The sequence below is a fragment of the Aedes albopictus genome, chromosome 3 (genome assembly GCF_035046485.1).
Source record: "Aedes albopictus strain Foshan chromosome 3, AalbF5, whole genome shotgun sequence".
In the NCBI taxonomy this organism is placed as follows: domain Eukaryota; kingdom Metazoa; phylum Arthropoda; class Insecta; order Diptera; family Culicidae; genus Aedes; species Aedes albopictus.
In genome coordinates this window covers 385,470,704-385,486,527 of record NC_085138.1, presented here as the reverse complement: position 1 = coordinate 385,486,527, position 15,824 = coordinate 385,470,704, and positions in this window count along the sequence as shown.

The following is a 15,824-nucleotide window of genomic DNA, read 5'->3' as shown; positions in this document are numbered from 1 at the left end:
ACGCACAAAATCATTTTGAGATGAAATTTTGCATCGCCAACAATCGCCAAGCAAATTAATCATTGGAATATTATGTTTTCAATTTATTTTTGACAGCACGGGAGAAGAAAATGCTGCTCGGAGTGAAGAATTTATCTCGGATAGCAATACTTTACTCATTTTACCCGGATAAAAAATTACCATTCATTACATGGTAAATATTATTAACATATGACTGGTTTTATTTTTCACAATAAAGCACACAGTAGATATATCACAGACAAACAGACGTAACACTTCGAACATTTTTCGATTCAAATCATAGTCGCGGAAACATGTTCGCCCAATGCTAAAAGGACTGAGTTTGGCCAACTTTCAACTAGGTGGCGGTAGTGGGCAAACGTCAAACTCGAACGAAAACGATGCGAGCGCCACGGATGGGCAGTTGTCCAACTATCAAATTTTTAAATAGACCGTTAAATCGGTGTACGATGAAGATTACCAGAGTGTTACGTCTGTTTGTCTGTGGATATATTGTTACTTTTTACAATATAAATCAAGCCCGTATAGTTCGTACAATAAGTGAACATCAGCTTTATTAGTGACTTATTGAGTTGATTGTTTTTCAATACAGTCCGGATTCGCTCGTTGGGTCACGACTGCGCCCCGATTAGCGAATCGTGTTCGTTCGTTGGGGCAACTGACAACTGATCCAAATGCTTCAGACACCCGCAACTGACGAGAAATACGTCACGAAACACTCGCATACGTACACAAACGTTCTGTATATAGGAGTTGCGATGCTACGGGGGTCAGACGTCAAACTTGTTTTGCCAGCGATTTTGACATTGACAGTGCTTTTTAGTTGGGTTTTGCCCCAACCAGTGAACACTCAACCATCGAGACAACCCATCTAACGAGCCTCCAACGAACGAATCGGCACTGTAGTTCTTTAATAATTTAAAGTTACTATCAGTAAAAAACAATTTAAGTTGTTTTCATACAGTTGGAAAAGTGCCTGCAAAGTTCTCATGGACTTTTTATTAAAAAAGAATTTATTTCTCAATTACACTTAAAACAACTTGTAACAAATAAATAACAATAAATATTATTGTTGCTTGGATCATGTAATAATGTAATCAAATACAAAACCCTCGACAAAATCACTTCCCGCATAGAAAAATACGATCAATGCTATCGTTCATATTATAAAATATTTGTTCGTGGAACGATTACAACAAAAGTTATAATAGTTTAATGATTGGATGATTGAAGTTGAAAATTTGGCATTATTCAGTATGTTTCAAGAATCATACCACTTTTCATGATGATTCATCCAATGGTATATTAATAATTTTTAATAATATGGTTTTTGTACGCTCGGCAAATAACAATGTTTTAACGAGTTTTTTTTTTTCAACATTTAATCACTGCCACACTTTCAAAATGGGTAAAATGGTCTATTTGTGTTTCTGTGTCGTTATAATCGTCGGAAATCAGCACTTTTGAGTTCTAGCTTTTCGATCACTAGTAAGAAACAGCTACTTTTAGCGACCGTCGTGCACCAGCCGTTGACTAATTACATGTACATTCGCAAATTATCATAAAAACTCACCTTCATTGGCTGCCACAGCATGCGAGGGTACCAAAAGAAGATTGGTCGTTGATAGTGGATGGTTTCTTATTACTCTTAGGAGTTATCCTACCGCAGCTTCTGTTATTTTAATCTCACCTACCCACTTCTCCAGGTGAAGAACTTTCACGCATTTGAGCCACCCGCGAGCACTGATCCGATTTAGGGAGAATGCACACGAGAACGCAACGCTGCCGCACCGCAAACGCGCCGCACCGTGTGCGGCACGCAATGTCAACGCATGCCCCACAGGAACGCTGCGGCGACGCAGCGTGAATTCACGCAGCGTCAATTAACGCTCGTGTGCATCGGCTCTTAGAGTGTCTACGATTACGTGAATCATTATTTACTTTTGCGGTTTTTTGTGTTTATTTTCTTGAATTGGGAATCGAACTGTGTGATTTCCGAGGTTGCTTCTACTGCTTCTCGCGCGGTGTTTACTTACTACTCTAAATCGGATCAGTGCTCGCGGGTGGCTCAAATGCGTGAAAGTTCTTCACCTGGAGAAGTGGGTAGGTGAGATTAAAATAACAGAAGCTGCGGTAGGATAACTCCTAAGAGTAATAAGAAACCATCCACTATCAACGACCAATCTTCTTTTGGTACCCTCGCATGCTGTGGCAGCCAATGAAGGTGAGTTTTTATGATAATTTGCGAATGTACATGTAATTAGTCAACGGCTGGTGCACGACGGTCGCTAAAAGTAGCTGTTTCTTACTAGTGATCGAAAAGCTAGAACTCAAAAGTGCTGATTTCCGACGATTATAACGACACAGAAACACAAATAGACCATTTTACCCATTTTGAAAGTGTGGCAGTGATTAAATGTTGAAAAAAAAACTCGTTAAAACATTGTTATTTGCCGAGCGTACAAAAACCATATTATTAAAAATTATTAATATACCATTGGATGAATCATCATGAAAAGTGGTATGATACTTGAAACATACTGAATAATGCCAAATTTTCAACTTCAATCATCCAATCATTAAACTAATATAACTTTTGTTGTAATCGTTCCACGAACAAATATTTTATAATATGAACGATAGCATTGATCGTATTTTTCTATGCGGGATTCCATCTGAACACCCCCCGACTTCCGCGCCAAAAAGCTGGTGGCTTTACCGGCAACAGCTGTTCAGGGCGACTGGTTAGCTGTCCTTGTTCCACCAATTGGGTTGTTTAGTGAATAAAATATTGCTATTTTCTATAGCCTAATCGGAAGAGCTCATTTTTCTGAGCATCACGTGATTTTATTGGATTCCAATACCTTTGTTTTGATGGTTAAATTAACAAAACAATTTTAATTTTCGTGGATAGTGTAGTGTCTACCTAATGGTTGTGTGCATAGGATATCTACCTACATGAAATACTATTCATTACAGTACCTAAATGTCTAGGTATGATTCATTATGTCTACCTAAGGTAGTATAAATACGGGTGGTCATTGGACCACACAGCGAAGACTGCACAAGCCTTGGACTTGTCAACATCTTTAATATTCTTCTTTTGAAGGATATAAAAGATAGAATGACAGTTCAATCGATAAAGTGACAGTTCGACCCGAACAAAAAAATTTCTCCATACAAACTTTAAATGCATTTAAAAAATAGTTCCCGAACTCCAAAAATTATGAAAATTTGGATTTCGAATAATTTTTGGGCGGAGAGTCCGATTATGAAATAATCCGGATACCCCTAATGCTACGTTCACACTGCGCTCTATATCAAGTAATATAGCGAGATGATATCCTATATCAAGTAAGGTGTTCACACTACGCCAACTTGATATAGGTTGACGTTTATGTTGGCGAACTAAAAAAAACAATAACATTGCGCGGAAACGAAACTAAGTTCTGTTTGGCGATTTCGGCTTGGTGATTTCGGTGAAATTACGGGGTTAATTTTCGTTCCCAGGAAGTTTCTGGAGATATTCTGGATTGGAAGTGCAGGAGAAACAGGAAGAATGTTGTCGGCTCGGTTATCGGTAATCTCATCCATGACTTTTTTATGCGGTTTCTCAAGGAATCCGGGATTCCCTTAACGGTTTTTTTAGATTCTTCCAGGAGTACTTTCTGGGAGCTATCAGTTTCCTCTTCGAGTTCTCCCAAAATTCCTTCTGGGATGTTTTTAAGAAGTGGAAAATTGTCGCAAGGAGTTCATCAATAATTCCCAAGAGTTTCTTGGGAATTTCTCTAGAATAACCCTGGAAATTCCACCAGAACTTCCGCATACATTCCCCCAGGAGTGCTCCGGGAGCTTTCCGAGTATTTCTCCAGGATTTCCTCGAGAATACTGCAGAATTTTCATGTAATTCTTCTAGGGATTCCTCGGGAATCCTTCCAATAATTTGCCTGGATGATTCCCGGCTTCTTCAGATATATTTCTAGGAATTCCATGAGAGTTATATAAGCTTCCCTAGATGTGTGGTGTATTTTATACTAGTAATTTCATTAAAATTTCTTTGGTAATTTCTCCATAAAATATCCGAAAATTCCTTTCAGAATTTTCCAATAAATACTCCAGTAATTATACATGAATCCCTTCAAGATTTCCCTAAGATTTCGTTCATGATTTTCCTGGAACTTTCTTCCGCAGTTCCACGGGAATATTCACAAGAGTTCCACAAAAAATCATTCAGTCTCTCGGGTAATTCTCCAGATATTCTCCGTGGAATTACTCAAATCCCCAGAAGTTTCTCAATAATTTCTCCAGCAGCTCTTGGAGAATTACTACAGGAGTTCATCAGGAATTCCTCAAGAAGTATCTCAGGAAAACTTAATGAAGGTCTTCGTAAATATCACTTAAACATTTTCAGGAATTTCTCTTTGACTTCCTTTGAGTTTTTCCATAAGTTCCCCATGGATTTTTCAGGATTTCCTCAGGGATTTTTACAGGGGAACCCCAGCAATTCCTCAAAGAGCTCCCACTAATTCCTCCATGAGTTCCATGGGGATTCCTACGGGAGTTCTCTGAGATGTTCTAGGAAACCCTCCACGAGGTCCCCGAGAATTCCTTCGTGAAATTTACGGGGATTCTACCGGGAATTCTCCGGGGATTTATCAAGAAGCTTCCCGGGAATTTCTGCATTGATTCCCCCGGGATTTTTCCCGGAGTTCCCTAAGGATGTCTTTGGGGTTCTTTCAGGAATTCTCTAAAGATTCCTCCAGGAGTTCTCCGGAGATTTTCCAGGAGTTCTCTAAGGATTCCTCCGGGAGAATCTCGAGAATTCCTTCAGGGGTTTCCTGGGGAATTCCTCTGGATATTCCTTCAATAGTACCTGAAGGATTTCTCCACAAGTTATCCAGGGATTCCTCCAGCAGTTCCCTAAGAATTTCTCAAGGAGTTCCCTGGGGATTCCTCCAGGAGTTCCTTGGGGATTCCTCCAGGAGTTCCTTGGAGATTCCTCCAGGAGTTCTCTAGAGATTCCTCCAGGAGTTCCCTGGGGATTCCTGCAGGAGTTCCCTGGTGATTCCTGCAGGAGTTCCCTGGTGATTCCTCCAGGAGTTCCCTGGGGATTCCTCCAGGAGTTTCTTAGAGACTTCTCCAGAGTTCCCTGGGGATTCCTGCAGGAGTTCCCTGGTGATTCCTGCAGGAGTTCCCTGGTGATTCCTCCAGGAGTTCCCTGGGGATTCCTCCAGGAGTTTCTTAGAGACTTCTCCAGAGTTCCCTGGGGATTCCTCCAGGAGTTCCTTGGAGATTCCTTCAGGAGTTCTCTGGGGAATCCTCCGGAAATTCCTCCAGGAGTTCTCCGGGGATTTTTATGGAGTTCCGAAAGGATTCCTCCGGGAGTTCCACGAAAATTCCTTCAGGAGTTTCCTGGGAATTCCACCAGAAGAACTCTAAAGATTTCAGGAGTGTCCCGCTTAATCCTCCAGCAGTTCTGGAGATTCCTGCAGGAGTTCCCAGGGGATTCCTCCAGAAGTTCCCTGGGGATTTCTTCAAGAGTTCCATGAGGATTCTTCCAGGAGTTCCCTAGGGATTCCTTCGGGAGTTCTCTGGGGATTCCTTCAGAAGTTCCCTGGGGAATCCTCCAGGAGTTCCCTAGGGATTCCTCCAGGAGTTCTCTGGGGATTCCTCCAGGAGTTCTCCAGGGATTCCTCCAGAAGTTCCCCGAGGATTCCTCCAGGAGTTCCCTGAGAATTTCTGCAAGTGTTCACTGAGGATTCTTCCTGGAGTTCCCTGAGAAATCCTCCAGAAATCCCTCAAGAATTTTTCAGGAGGTCCGTAAGGATTCCTCCGGGAGTTCCCCAAGGATTCCTCCAGGAGTCAACTGGGAATTCCTCCAAGAGTTCACTGAGGATTCTTCCAGGAGTTCCCTGGGAAATCCTCCAGAAATTCCTTCAGGAGTTCTCCGGGGATTTTCCAGGAGTTCCGTCAGGACTCCTCCGGGAGTTCCCCGAGTATTCCTGCGGGAGTTCCCCGAGAATTCCTCCAGGAGTTCCCTGGGGATTCCTCCAGGAGTTCCCTGAGGATTCCTCCAGGAGTTCCATGAGGATTCCTCCAAGAGTTCCATGAGGATTCTTGCAGGAGTTCCCTAGGAATTCCTCTAGAAGCTCCCCGAGGAATTCTTCCAGAAAATCCTCAGGACTTCTTCCAGAAGTTCCTCGGTAATTATTACAGAAGTTCCTCGGGAATTGTTCCAGAAGTTCTTCGATGATTCTTCTAGAAGATTTTCAGGAATTCTTCCAGAAATTCCAGAAATCCCAGAAATCCAGAAATTCCAGAAATCCCAGAAGTTCCTCGGGAATCGTTCCAGAAGTTCCTTGGGAATCGCTCCAGAAGTTCCTCGGAAATTGTTCCACAAGTTCCTCGGGAATTCTTCCAGAAGTTCCTCGGGAATCGTTCCAGAAGTTCCTCGGGAATTCTTCCAGAAGTTCCTCGGGAATTCTTCCAGAAGTTCCTCGGGAATTATTCCAGAAGTTCCTCGGGAATTCTTCCAGAAGTTCCTCGGGAATTCTTCCAGAAGTTCCTCGGGAATTCTTCCAGAAGTTCCTCGGGAATTCTTCCAGAAGTTCCTCGGGAATTCTTCCAGTAGTACCTCGGGAGTTCTTCCAGAAGTTCTTCAGGAATTTTCCAGAATTTCTTCGAAAACACTTCCAGAAGTACCTCGGGAATTCTTCCAGAAGTTCCTCGGGAATTCTTCCAGAAGTTCCTCGGGAATTCTTCCAGAAGTTCCTCGGGAATTCTTCCAGAAGTTCCTCGGGAATTCTTCCAGAAGTTCCTCGGGAATTCTTCCAGAAGTTCCTCGGGAATTCTTCCAGAAGTTCCTCGGGAATTCTTCCAGAAGTTCCTCGGGAATTCTTCCAGAAGTTCCTCGGGAATTCTTCCAGAAGTTCCTCGGGAATTCTTCCAGAAGTTCCTCGGGAATTCTTCCAGAAGTTCCTCGGGAATTCTTCCAGAAGTTCCTCGGGAATTCTTCCAGAAGTTCCTCGGGAATTCTTCCAGAAGTTCCTCGGGAATTCTTCCAGAAGTTCCTCGGAAATTCTTCCAGAAGTTCCTCGGGAATTCTTCCAGAAGTTCCTCGGGAATTCTTCCAGAAGTTCCTCGGGAATTCTTCCAGAAATTCCTCGGGAATTCTTCCAGAAGTTCCTCGGGAATTCTTCCAGAAGTTCCTCGGGAATTCTTCTAGAAGTTCCTCGGGAATTCTTCCAGAAGATCCTCGGGAATTCTTCCAGTAGTTGCTCGGGAGTTCTTCTAGAAGTTCTTCAATTCTTCCAGAATTTCTTCGGAAATACTTCCAGAAGTTCCTTGAGAATTCTTCCAGAAGTTCCTCGGGAATTCTTCCAGCTGTTCTTCATGAATTTTTTCAAAAGTTCCTCTTGAATTCTTCCAGAAGTTCCTCGGGAATTCTTACAGGAGTTTCCAGGAAATCCTGGAGAAATTCCCGAAAAAATCCTGAAGGAATTCCCACGTAGAATTTCCGAAGAACTTCTGAAAGAATTTCCGAAGAACTCATGGAGAAATTCCTGAGGAACTCCTGGAGTTATTTTTAAAAAGCTCCAGGAGATATTCCGGAGGTTCTCCTGGAGGAATTCTTAAGGAGACTTTTTTGGAAAACTCCTGGAAAAAAATACCGGAGAACTGCTGAAGAAATTCCCGAACAGGAGAAAGAACTCGTGGAGCATTTTCCCAGGAATCCGCAGGTAACTCCGAGTAACTCCTGGAAGAATCCCTAGAGAGCTACCGCAGAAATCCTGGAAGAGTCCTTAGAGATATCCTGGAGGAATCTCCAGGGAACTCCTGGAGGAATTCCAGGGAACTACTGAAGGAATCCCCAGAACTGCTACGAGAGTTCTCTGGGGATGCCTCTAGCAGTTCCCTGAGGATGTCTCAAGGAGTTTTCTGGGGATTCCTCCAAGAATTCCCTGGGGATTCTTTAAGGAGTTACTCAGGGAACTCCTGGAGGAATCCTCGGGAAACTTGTGGAAGAATCCCCAGAGAACTCCCGGAGGAATCCCTAGGGAACGTCTGGTAGAATCCCCACGGAACTCCTGGAGTAATCCCTAGGGAACTCCTGGAGAAATCCCCAAGGAACTCCTTGAGACAGCCTTAGGGAACTGCTGAAGGAATCCCCAGAGAACTCCCGGAGCAGTTCTGGGGATTCCTCCAGTAGTTCCTGGGTATTCCTCCAAGAGTTCCTTGGGGATTCCTCCAGGAGTTCCCTGTGGATTCTTCAAGGAGTTCCCTAGGGATTTCTCCGGTAGTTCTCTAGGGATTCTTCCAGGAGTTACCTGGGGATTCCTCCAGGAGTTCCCTGGGAATTCCTCTAGGAGTTCCCAGGGAAATTCTCACGGAGTTCTTAGAGAATTCCTCCAGGAATTCCTCGAGAATTCCTCCAGGAGTTCCTAGGAAATTCCTCCAGAAAATCCTATGGGACTTCCCCGGCAATTTCGCGATGAGTTTTCCGAAAATATTTCCAGAAGTTTCTCGACAGTACCTGGGGAATTTCTCAGGGAGTTTCTCGGCAATTCTTCCACGAGTTCTCGAGGAATTCTTCCAGGAGTTATTCGGGATTTTCTCCAGGAGTTCCTCGGGAATTCTTCCAGAAGTTCCTCGTGAATTCTTTAAGAAGTTCCTCGGGAATTCTTCCATAAGTTCCTCGGGAATTCTTCCCGAACTTCCTCGGGAATTCTTCCAGAAGTTCCACGGGAATTCTCCCACAAGATCCTCAGGAATTCTTCCAGAAGATCCTCGGGAATTTTTCCAAAAGTTCCTCGGGAATTCTTTCAGAAAATCCTCAGGATTTCTTCCAGAAGTTCCTCGGGAATTCTTCTAGGAATTCCTCGGGAATTCTTCTAGGAATTCCTCAGGAATTCTTTTAGGAATTCCTCGGGAATTCTTCTAGGAATTCCTCGGGAATTCTTCTAGGAATTCCGCGGGAATTCTTCTGGGAATTCTTCTAACAGTTCCTCGGGAATTCTTCTAGGAATTCCTCGGAAATTGATTGGGAATTCCTAGAAGAATTGCCGAGGAATTCCTAGAAGAATTCCAGAGAAATTCCTAGAAAAATTCCCGAGGAATTCCTATAGAAAAATTCCCGAGGAATTCCTAGAAGAATTCCCAAGGAACTCCTGGAAGAAATCCTGAGGATTTTCTGGAAGAATTCCCGAAAAACTTTTGGAAGAATTCCCGAGGAATTTCTGGAAGAATTCCCGGGGATCTTCTGGAAGAATTCCCGAGGATTTTCTGGAAGAATTCCCGAGGATTTCCTGGAAGAATTCCCGAGGATCTTCTGGAAGAATTCCCGAGGAACTTCTGGAAGAATTCCCGAGGAACTTCTGGAAGAATTCCCGAGGAACTTCTGGAAGAATTCCCGAGGAACTTCTGGAAGAATTCCCGAGGAACTTCTGGAAGAATTCCCGAGGAACTTCTGGAAGAATTCCCGAGGAACTTCTGGAAGAATTTCCGAGGAACTTCTGGAAGAATTCCCGAGGAACTTCTGGAAGAATTCCCGAGGAACTTCTGGAAGAATTCCCGAGGAACTTCTGGAAGAATTCCCGAGGAACTTCTGGAAGAATTCCCGAGGAACTTCTGGAAGAATTCCCGAGGAACTTCTGGAAGAATTCCCGAGGAACTTCTGGAAGAATTCCCGAGGAACTTCTGGAAGAATTCCCGAGGAACTTCTGGAAGAATTCCCGAGGAACTTCTGGAAGAATTCCCGAGGAACTTCTGGAAGAATTCCCGAGGAACTTCTGGAAGAATTCCCGAGGAACTTCTGGAAGAATTCCCGAGGAACTTCTGGAAGAATTCCTGAGGAACTTCTGGAAGAATTCCTGAGGAACTTCTGGAAGAATTCCCGAGGAACTTCTGGAAGAATTCCCGAGGAACTTCTGGAAGAATTCCCGAGGAACTTCTGGAAGAATTCCCGAGGAACTTCTGGAAGAATTCCCGAGGAACTTCTGGAAGAATTCCCGAGGAACTTCTGGAAGAATTCCCGAGGAACTTCTGGATGAATTCCCGAGGAACTTCTGGATGAATTCCCGAGGAACTTCTGGAAGAATTCCCGAGGAACTTCTGGAAGAATTCCCGAGGAACTTCTGGAAGAATTCCCGAGGAACTTCTGGAAGAATTCCCGAGGAACTTCTGGAAGAATTCCCGAGGAACTTCTGGAAGAATTCCCGAGGAACTTCTGGAAGAATTCCCGAGGAACTTCTGGAAGAATTCCCGAGGAACTTCTGGAAGAATTCCCGAGGAACTTCTGGAAGAATTCCCGAGGAACTTCTGGAAGAATTCCCGAGGAACTTCTGGAAGAATTCCCGTGGAACTTCTGGAAGAATTTCCGAGGAACTTCTGGAAGAATTCCCGAGGAACTTCTGGAAGAATTCCCGAGGAACTTCTGGAAGAATTCCCGAGGAACTTCTGGAAGAATTCCCGAGGAACTTCTGGAAGAATTCCCGAGGAACTTCTGGAAGAATTCCCGAGGAACTTCTGGAAGAATTCCCGAGGAACTTCTGGAAGAATTCCCGAGGAACTTCTGGAAGAATTCCCGAGGAACTTCTGGAAGAATTCCCGAGGAACTTCTGGAAGAATTCCCGAGGAACTTCTGGAAGAATTCCCGAGGAACTTCTGGAAGAATTCCCGAGGAACTTCTGGAAGAATTCCCGAGGAACTTCTGGAAGAATTCCCGAGGAACTTCTGGAAGAATTCCTGAGGAACTTCTGGAAGAATTCCTGAGGAACTTCTGGAAGAATTCCCGAGGAACTTCTGGAAGAATTCCCGAGGAACTTCTGGAAGAATTCCCGAGGAACTTCTGGAAGAATTCCCGAGGAACTTCTGGAAGAATTCCCGAGGAACTTCTGGAAGAATTCCCGAGGAACTTCTGGATGAATTCCCGAGGAACTTCTGGATGAATTCCCGAGGAACTTCTGGAAGAATTCCCGAGGAACTTCTGGAAGAATTCCCGAGGAACTTCTGGAAGAATTCCCGAGGAACTTCTGGAAGAATTCCCGAGGAACTTCTGGAAGAATTCCCGAGGAACTTCTGGAAGAATTCCCGAGGAACTTCTGGAAGAATTCCCGAGGAACTTCTGGAAGAATTCCCGAGGAACTTCTGGAAGAATTCCCGAGGAACTTCTGGAAGAATTCCCGAGGAACTTCTGGAAGAATTCCCGAGGAACTTCTGGAAGAATTCCCGTGGAACTTCTGGAAGAATTTCCGAGGAACTTCTGGAAGAATTCCCGAGGAACTTCTGGAAGAATTCCCGAGGAACTTCTGGAAGAATTCCCGAGGAACTTCTGGAAGAATTCCCGAGGAACTTCTGGAAGAATTCCCGAGGAACTTCTGGAAGAATTCCCGAGGAACTTCTGGAAGAATTCCCGAGGAACTTCTGGAAGAATTCCCGAGGAACTTCTGGAAGAATTCCCGAGGAACTTCTGGAAGAATTCCCGAGGAACTTCTGGAAGAATTCCCGAGGAACTTCTGGAAGAATTCCCGAGGAACTTCTGGAAGAATTCCCGAGGAACTTCTGGAAGAATTCCCGAGGAAATCCTAGAAGAATTCCCGAGGAATTCCTAGGAGAATTCCCGAGGAATTCCTAGAAGAATTTCCTAGGAATTTCTGGAAGAATTCCTGAGGAACTTCTAGAAGAATTCCCGAGGAACTTCTGGAAGAATTCCCGAGGAACTTCTGGAAGAATTCCCGAGGATCTTCTGGAAGAATTCCCGAGGAACTTCTGGAAGAATTCCCGAGGAACTTCTGGATGAATTCCCGAGGAACTTCTGGAAGAATTCCCGAGGAACTTCTGGAAGAATTCCCGAGGAACTTCTGGAAGAATTCCCGAGGAACTTCTGGAAGAATTCCCGAGGAACTTCTGGAAGAATTCCCGAGGAACTTCTGGAAGAATTCCCGAGGAACTTCTGGATGAATTCCCGAGGAACTTCTGGAAGAATTCCCGAGGAACTTCTAGAAGAATTCCCGAGGAACTTCTGGAAGAATTCCCGAGGAACTTCTGGAAGAATTCCCGAGGAACTTCTGGAAGAATTCCCGAGGAACTTCTGGAAGAATTCCCGAGGAACTTCTGGAAGAATTCCCGAGGAACTTCTGGAAGAATTCCCGAGGAACTTCTGGAAGAATTCCCGAGGAACTTCTGGAAGAATTCCCGAGGAACTTCTGGAAGAATTTCCGAGGAACTTCTGGAAGAATTCCCGAGGAACTTCTGGAAGAATTCCCGAGGAACTTCTGGAAGAATTCCCGAGGAACTTCTGGAAGAATTCCCGAGGAACTTCTGGAAGAATTCCCGAGGAACTTCTGGAAGAATTCCCGAGGAACTTCTGGAAGAATTCCCGAGGAACTTCTGGAAGAATTCCCGAGGAACTTCTGGAAGAATTCCCGAGGAACTTCTGGAAGAATTCCCGAGGAACTTCTGGAAGAATTCCCGAGGAACTTCTGGAAGAATTCCCGAGGAACTTCTGGAAGAATTCCTGAGGAACTTCTGGAAGAATTCCTGAGGAACTTCTGGAAGAATTCCCGAGGAACTTCTGGAAGAATTCCCGAGGAACTTCTGGAAGAATTCCCGAGGAACTTCTGGAAGAATTCCCGAGGAACTTCTGGAAGAATTCCCGAGGAACTTCTGGAAGAATTCCCGAGGAACTTCTGGAAGAATTCCCGAGGAACTTCTGGATGAATTCCCGAGGAACTTCTGGATGAATTCCCGAGGAACTTCTGGAAGAATTCCCGAGGAACTTCTGGAAGAATTCCCGAGGAACTTCTGGAAGAATTCCCGAGGAACTTCTGGAAGAATTCCCGAGGAACTTCTGGAAGAATTCCCGAGGAACTTCTGGAAGAATTCCCGAGGAACTTCTGGAAGAATTCCCGAGGAACTTCTGGAAGAATTCCCGAGGAACTTCTGGAAGAATTCCCGAGGAACTTCTGGAAGAATTCCCGTGGAACTTCTGGAAGAATTTCCGAGGAACTTCTGGAAGAATTCCCGAGGAACTTCTGGAAGAATTCCCGAGGAACTTCTGGAAGAATTCCCGAGGAACTTCTGGAAGAATTCCCGAGGAACTTCTGGAAGAATTCCCGAGGAACTTCTGGAAGAATTCCCGAGGAACTTCTGGAAGAATTCCCGAGGAACTTCTGGAAGAATTCCCGAGGAACTTCTGGAAGAATTCCCGAGGAACTTCTGGAAGAATTCCCGAGGAACTTCTGGAAGAATTCCCGAGGAACTTCTGGAAGAATTCCCGAGGAACTTCTGGAAGAATTCCCGAGGAACTTCTGGAAGAATTCCCGAGGAACTTCTGGAAGAATTCCCGAGGAACTTCTGGAAGAATTCCCGAGGAAATCCTAGAAGAATTCCCGAGGAATTCCTAGAAGAATTCCCGAGGAATTCCTAGAAGAATTTCCTAGGAATTTCTGGAAGAATTCCTGAGGAACTTCTAGAAGAATTCCCGAGGAACTTCTGGAAGAATTCCCGAGGAACTTCTGGAAGAATTCCCGAGGATCTTCTGGAAGAATTCCCGAGGATCTTCTGGAAGAATTCCCGAGGAACTTCTGGAAGAATTCCCGAGGAACTTCTAGAAGAATTCCCGAGGAACTTCTGGAAGAATTCCCGAGGAACTTCTGGAAGAATTTCCGAGGAATTCGTAGAAGAATTCCCGAGGAATTCCTAGAAGAATTACCGAGGAATTCCTAGAAGAATTTCCTAGGAATTTCTGAGGAACTTCTAGAAGAATTCCCGAGGAACTTCTGGAATAATTCCCGAGGAACTTCTGGAAGAAATCCTGAGGATTTTCTGGAAGAATTGTCGAGGAACTTCTGGAAGAATTCCCGAGGATCTTCTGGAAGAATTCCCGAGGATCTTCTGGAAGAATTCCCGAGGATCTTCTGGAAGAATTCCCGAGGAACATCTGGAAGAATTCCCGGGGAACTCCTGGCGGGGTACTCTTAGAATAATTCCCGCGGAAATTTTAGAAGAATTTCCGACGAACTGCCGAGGAAATGTAGGAATTTCCGAAGAACTTTCATTGAAAAAATCTGAATTACTTAGAATGTAATCAATATTCCCCTGTACTGAAATCGTGGGTAGATGGGTCCAATCCTGGAAGAATTCCTAAGGAAATCCATGAATGATTCTGACATAAATGATGGAGAACTTCTTTGGGATATTCTAAAGAAATTCACGGGAAACTTCTGAAGTAAATTTCGTTGGAGGGAATTTCCGGATAAACTATGGAGGAATTTCCTAAGAGATCAGAGAAATTCTCAGGAATATCATGGAGGGATCTTACGTAAATGTTGGAGCAATTCTTGATTACCTTCACAAGGAATTCCTGTGGAACTTCTGGGTATATTATTGGAGAACCCATTAGGGGTTCCCGAAAAATTACTGAAGAATAGTTGTGAACCCATGGGTGGAGGAATTCTCGCAAAACTGCAAAAAAATAGTCGCTAATGAACTACCGGACATATTTTGGGAATATGCCTAGGGAACTCCTGAAGGGATTGCCGGGGCACCTGCAAAATCACGAGCAACCGCTGTATGAATGTCCTGGAAACTGACGGAAGACTTTCCGGAAAACTTGAAGCAATTGCCAGGGAAATGCTGGTGAAGTGCCTGGGGAAATCGTGGAAGAATTCCAGAGGAAATTATGAAGAAATTCACATAGAAAGCTAAATGAATTTTCAAAAGCTCCTGAAGGAATTCTGCAGAAACACTTGAGATTAAGCACTTGAAAACCCTGGCGGAAAATACCAGTGAAATTATGAAGGAATTCATAGGAAACTTCTTGAGAAACTTCGAAGAATTCTCACATAGATATGTACTTGGAATTCTTGGGAATCTCTTGAAAAAAATCCTGCACACGCCGTCTCGGGGGACATTCACTAAATACTGGTCATAGCATCCACAAAACGAAATTTTTCAGGAACCATCAGTATTCTGCAGGGATCGTAATCACTCCCGGAAACCTCCGAAACTACCATCCGCGGGTAAAACAAGATAAAATCGCAAGAATCATCAAGTTCTGATGATTCTTCAGTCTCTGATCTTTGGGCAAACTGATTTTTTTTTATTTTTTCATGTTGTTTTGTTTTGGTTGCGTGCGACTTGACGTTTCGCAACATAAAATATCGCCCAGCGCTATGTTCGCCGGGTTGCCAACCACAACTTTTCGGGTCTATATTACGAAACGAACTTGATATACGCTATATCACGTTCCGTTCTTAATATAGGATGACAACTGATTTGTATGGTATATCAAGTAATATAGAACTTGATATAGCCTCTATATCAAGAATCGCTCTATATTACTTGATATAGAGCGTAGTGTGAACGTAGCATAAAGAACCCAATTGCATGGTTTTGAAAACGCGTTTGCGCGCGAAATCTTTCTCGCTCATTTCTGCTGTCAAATCCGTCACCGACTGTTTCACTGCCGAAAATTCACGCAACTTATTTTCGCGCAGGATTCTAAACAGGTGGAATCTCCGCAATATAGGAGAAATTACCTATTCTCGGCCGTTTTGTTCTCTTCGTCTTAGGGGGTTTTTTGAATCCTATTGAACTCAAAGTTGGTCTCAAATACTTCCCAACTAAGCTGAATTACATGGCCAAGTTTCAAGCAATTTTTCCGACAAAAAACCCCCATGACGAAGGGAACAAACCTGCCGATAATGCCCATTGTCACCCTATTTGACCTGATTTATTTATTTATTTAAAATTCCCGGGAGAAATTCCTGAATAAATCGCTGGAAGAATCCCTGCAGAATTAA